This window comes from Oncorhynchus mykiss, chromosome 27 (assembly GCF_013265735.2).
Source record: "Oncorhynchus mykiss isolate Arlee chromosome 27, USDA_OmykA_1.1, whole genome shotgun sequence".
Classification (NCBI taxonomy): domain Eukaryota; kingdom Metazoa; phylum Chordata; class Actinopteri; order Salmoniformes; family Salmonidae; genus Oncorhynchus; species Oncorhynchus mykiss.
The window spans coordinates 12,326,398-12,332,639 of NC_048591.1; positions in this window are offsets into that span (position 1 = coordinate 12,326,398).

Sequence of the window (6,242 nt, forward strand, 5' to 3'; positions counted from 1 at the left end):
CACATGCGCCGAATATACAACAGGTGTAAACCTTACAGTGAAATGCTTACTTACAAACTTACAAGAGTTATTAAAGTGAGTATGTGTAGATAATAACAGAGTGGTGTGTGGGGGGGGGTACCGCTTGTCGTGTGGTAGCAGAGAGAACAGTCTATGACTAGGGTGGCTGGAGTCGTTGACAATTTTTAGGGCCTTCCTATGACACCGCCTGGTATAGAGGTCCTGAATGGCAGGAAGCTTGGCTCCGGTGATGTACTGGGCCGTACGCACTACCCTCTGTAGTGGGTTTCGGTCGGAGGCCGAACAGTTGCCATACCAGACAGTGTTGCAACCCATCAGGATGCTCTCGATGGTGCAGCTGTAAAACATTATGAGGATCTGAGGACTCATGCTAAATAATTTCAGTCTCCTGAGAGGGAATAGGTTTTGTCGTGCCCTCTTCACTACTGTATTGGTGTGCTTGGACCATGTTAGTTTGTTGGTGATGTGGACGCCAAGGAACTTGAAGCTCTCAACCTGCTCCACGACAGCCCTGTCGATGAGAATGGGGGCGTGCTCGGTCCTCCTTTTCCTGTAGTCCACAATCATCTCCTTTGTCTTGATAACATTGAGGATAGGTTGTTGTCCTTGCACCACACAGTCAGGTCTCTGACCTCCTCCCTATAGGCTGTCTCATCGTTGTTGGTGATCAGGCCTACTAACACTGTTGTGTCATCAGTAAACTTAATGATGGTGTTGGAGTCGTGCCTGGCCTTGTAGTCATGAGTGAACAGGGAGTACAGGAGGGGACTGAGCAAGCACCCCTGAGGGGCCTTCCTGTTGAGGATCGGCGTGGCGGTTGTGTTGTTACCTCCGCTTACCACCTGGGGGCGGCCCGTCAGGAAGTACAGGATCCAGTTGCAGAGGGAGGTGTTTAAATCCCAGGGTTAGTGATGAGTCCTTAGCTTGGTGATGAGCTTTGAGGGCACTATGGTGTTGAACGCTGCTGAGCTGTAGTCAATGAATAGCATTCTCACATAGGTGTTCCTATTGTCCAGGTGTGAAAGGGCAGTGTGGAGTGCAATAGAGATTGCATCATCTGTGCATCTGTTGGTGCGGTATGTATTTCCCTTATACTTTGCTAAAATATATATATATATATATATATATATATATAGAAAGTGTATATATATACAGTGCCTTGCGAAAGTATTCGGCCCCCTTGAACTTTGCGACCTTTTGCCACATTTCAGGCTTCAAACATAAAGATATAAAACTGTATTTTTTTGTGAAGAATCAACAACAAGTGGGACACAATCATGAAGTGGAACGACATTTATTGGATATTTCAAACTTTTTTAACAAATCAAAAACTGAAAAATTGGGCGTGCAAAATTATTCAGCCCCCTTAAGTTAATACTTTGTAGCGCCACCTTTTGCTGCGATTACAGCTGTAAGTCGCTTGGGGTATGTCTCTATCAGTTTTGCACATCGAGAGACTGAAAAATGTTTTCCTCCTTGCAAAACAGCTCGAGCTCAGTGAGGTTGGATGGAGAGCATTTGTGAACATCAGTTTTCAGTTCTTTCCACAGATTTTCGATTGGATTCAGGTCTGGACTTTGACTTGGCCATTCTAACACCTGGATATGTTTATTTTTGAACCATTCCATTGTAGATTTTGCTTTATGTTTTGGATCATTGTCTTGTTGGAAGACAAATCTCCGTCCCAGTCTCAGGTCTTTTGCAGACTCCATCAGGTTTTCTTCCAGAATGGTCCTGTATTTGGCTCCATCCATCTTCCCATCAATTTGAACCATCTTCCCTGTCCCTGCTGAAGAAAAGCAGGCCCAAACCATGATGCTGCCACCACCATGTTTGACAGTGGGGATGGTGTGTTCAGCTGTGTTGCTTTTACGCCAAACATAACGTTTTGCATTGTTGCCAAAAAGTTCAATTTTGGTTTCATCTGACCAGAGCACCTTCTTCCACATGTTTGGTGTGTCTCCCAGGTGGCTTGTGGCAAACTTTAAACTACACTTTTTATGGATATCTTTAAGAAATGTCTTTCTTCTTGCCACTCTTCCATAAAGGCCAGATTTGTGCAATATACGACTGATTGTTGTCCTATGGACAGAGTCTCCCACCTCAGCTGTAGATCTCTGCAGTTCATCCAGAGTGATCATGGGCCTCTTGGCTGCATCTCTGATCAGTCTTCTCCTTGTATGAGCTGAAAGTCACTCAGAAATATCGCAGTACTAGTAGATTGGACAACTGTGATGCAGAGGACACCTCTCATTGGACCTAATCCCCGCCCCTCAAATTATTTACAGTACTGTAATTTATTAACTAGTACAGTATAATCCCATTAGCAGGTAATCTTATAGTGTAATATGTTAGTGCTTTCATATTTCCACATTCTCATTGGAAACATGAATGCATTTGGCCGAAAATGTAATAAAACATGAATAAACGTAGAAAAACACATGTAACCACAATCTATTGGTCAGTCCATGTAACAAATGATTGGTCGGATTTCTGCAATGTAACCAATCACATCAGGGGTTTTTGTATTACCACTGTGATTGGTCCCTGAGCCCATAGTAGGCCATTCGAAAATGTATTTTCTCTTTCTGTAAAACCCAACCTTTATCCAAGTGTTAGTTCAATTCATGCACCTTGGTTAGAGAGTGAGGTAGTGGCAGTGTTTCTCTCTTAAACACAGGTCAGATTAGTTACAATTGAAGACTCTATTTTGCATGCAATTAATACATTAATTGCAGTGCCACTTCCACATGACATCAACAACAGTGCAACAACAATAGGAGCCTTCCAGTATGAGGAGGTGTCAAACAGTTGTCATAAAACGTCTTCTAAATTATGTGGTTCCTTGACGAATGCATCCTGCTTTGTTGTGGGCAAAGTGATGTTTTCGACAGCAACCAAAAGGTATATGCACTCAGTTTAGCCTCCATTAATTTGTCACCAAAATGATGCCTTTTTTTTTACAGTATATTCTACATTGCAACACTATAGATTGGTTTGTCTTTTCTGAATCCATGAATTGGGGCTTCCTTTTCAATAATAACAATAATATAGTTTTAAAGTATCATCTGATTTCAAAAACATTGTCACAATATCTACTGAAAAAAACAGCATAGACCAGGCAATGCTGTTCCAACCAACTTGACCAGCATCAGACCAGCACTGACCAGCATGGACAAGCTTGAAATGTATGCTGGTCTATGTAGTTTTTCTTTTGCAGGGTATTGCTACATGCAGTATGTTTGGCCACTAATTCAACACATGCATTTTCCATAAGGTGGCAGCAAATCAATCAGAGAAGTCCTCTGCTTTCGCCGCTGAGCGAAATCATTGCGAAAGCATATTCATTGGCTTTGCTCCTAATGAAAATCCGTCGCCGGCTTTCTAGGCTTCACTGAACGGGATTCATTATCACCAACCCCGGGCTGTCTTGTCTGATTACACACACCTGGTTCCCATTTCCCCTGATAAGTATGTTATATATGTGTCCTCTGTTGTCTTTGTCAGTTATTGTTCCCATGTCCGTTGGTCATGTGAGAGCCTATGCGTTGGTGCAGCTGTTATGCTGCGTGCCATATATATTGTGTATTACGGGTATCGTCCCGTGTCGTTTAACAAGGTTTACTCTTGCTCTTTTGTTTGGGTACAGCCCAGTGTTTTTGTATATGTATTTGTTTTGGGTGTATTAAAAACCCATATTGTGTATTCCTGCGCCTGTCTCCATATCCTTTATACCAGCGTGACATTGTATGTCAAGGCAGCCGAGAATTTAGGCATGAATGCCAATCAGATTTTCAGAACTATTATGATTGTGTAGCTGTCTTTGAACATGTCCTCCAGGAACTTGAACGTGAGATGTTATCTACACAGTAGCCTAATCTACACAGTAATTCAATTCTTGGCTTTGCAGTCCTCTGTTGCTATGAGAAATAGATAAAGATCTTGAAATAGCCTAGATCACTCTGATGGAATGAAAGCCTCACACCCAGTTGGCATGACTGGTTCAGTTTGTGTGGTAGATGTTTATTTGTTTAATGCCTGTAAAAAAAAAAGAAGTGTGTTAATGTTAACCCTCCACGGGTATTTTCAGCATATCCCTGATCTAGTATCGATCAAATCTGAAGGTCAATGACTGATGGTCAATGTCACGGTTGTGTAAGATCTGTGGCAAAGTTTGCCGAATTGTTTCCAAAATGGAGAGATGGCATCCACACTCTTAGAAAAAAAGGTTCCCAACGGGTTCTGTAGCTTTCCCCATAGTAGAACCATTTTGGGTTCCATGTAGAACTCTCTGTAAAAAAAACAAAGGGTTCTACATGGAACCCAAAAGGGTTCTTCAAAGGATTCTCCTGGTTCTAGATAGCAAAAAAAAATGGAACAGTATATGAATTTTGCATTGCTGTATTTTGGCCCCTGAATTGGACACGGCTTTATCTTTATTTTCTGTACTAAGTATTGTGTAGGTGGTTTGGTCGAGGTCCTAGGTGAATGCCCCCTAATTCCCGGCAGTGATAGGCACTAGTACACAAACACGGGCCTTGGAAATGTAATAACAACATCTACACAGCTAAATAAACAGCATCTCTGGCGTATACATTTGAGTTCTTGTATCTCGAGTACTCAGACTTCAAGAAATGGAAAAAATCAGATTGATTTAAAAAAGTAATGCGTAGATTAAAATCAAATGTGTGGGTCACGTGCCAAATACAACAGACTTTACAGCTTACTTACGAGCCCATTCCCAACAATGCAGAGTTAAAAAAGTAAGACAATTATTTGCACAAAAAAAAAGGAAATAGTAACACAAAATTAAAATAAGGAAGCTATATACAAAGGAGTACCGGTACTGAGTCAATGTGCAGGGGTATGAGGTAGTTCAGGTCATTGAGGGAATACAGTATGTACATGTAGATATGGGTAAAAGTGATTAGGCAATCAGGGTAGCAGCAGCAGCTTATGTGAAGAGTGTGAAAGTGTCTCGATGTCTGAGTATGTGTCTGGCATAAATACGCATGTGTGTGTTGCGTGTGTATGTTGGAGTGTCAGTGTAGTACGTGTGGGTTGAGTCTAGTGATTGTGCATAGAACCAGTGCAAGAGTGTTGTTAAGAAAGGTTTAAAAAAAATAGCAAGAAGGACGATTTTGTGTTGCTTAACAGCATCTGAAGGAGATAATAGTTGGACCCACTGATTCACAACCATATATTCCACACAAAGAAGATATCAGTTGAGGATGCAGAGAACTCCACTGTGAGTTGTTGGAACCGAGGTTGCTCTGGTCGTGTCCTTATTTACATTATTTACACTTCACAGATATGTGTTACCAAATGCTGGCCTGGTTCAGTCTTCCTACAGTGGCTTGTGAAAGTATTCACCCCCCTTGGCATTTTTCCTATTTTGTTGCCTTACAACCTGGAATTAAAATTGATTTTTGGGCGATTTGTATCATTTGATTTACACGACATGCCTACCACTTTTTTTTAAATTGTGAAACAAATAAGAAATAAGACAAAACAAAAGCATGCAGAACTATTCACCCCCCCACCCAAAGTAAATACTTTGTAGAGCCACCTTTTACAGCTACAAGTCTTTGGGGAATGTCTCTATCAGCTTGGCACATCACATTTTGCAAAAGGCAAAACTGCTCGAGCTCCTTCAAATTGGATTGTTTCCTCTGGTGTCCTGCGATCTTTAAGTCATACCACAGATTCTCAATTGGATTGAAGTCTGGGCTTTGACTAGGCCATTCCAATACATTTATATGTATCCCCTTAAAACACTCAAGTGTTGCTTTAGCAGTATGCTTAGGATCATTGTCCTGCTGGAAGGTGAACCTCTGTCCCAGTCTCAAATCTCTGGAAGACAAACAGTTTCCCTCAAGAATTTCCCTGTAATTAGCGCCATCCATCATTCCTTCAATTCTGACCAGTTTCCCAGTCCCTGTCGATGAAAAACATCCACACAGCATGATGCTGCCACCTCCATGCTTCACCGTGGAGATCGTATTCTTGGGGTGATGAGAGGTGCTGGGTTTGCGCCAGACATAGCGTTTTCCTTGATGGCCAAAAAGCTCAATTTTAATCTCATCTGACCAGAGTACTTTCTTCCATATTTTTGAGGAGTCTCTCACATGCCTTTTGGCGAACACCAAAAGTGTTTTCTTTAAGCAATAGCTTATTTCTTGCCACTCTTCTGTAAAGCCCAGCTCTGTGGAGTGTACGGC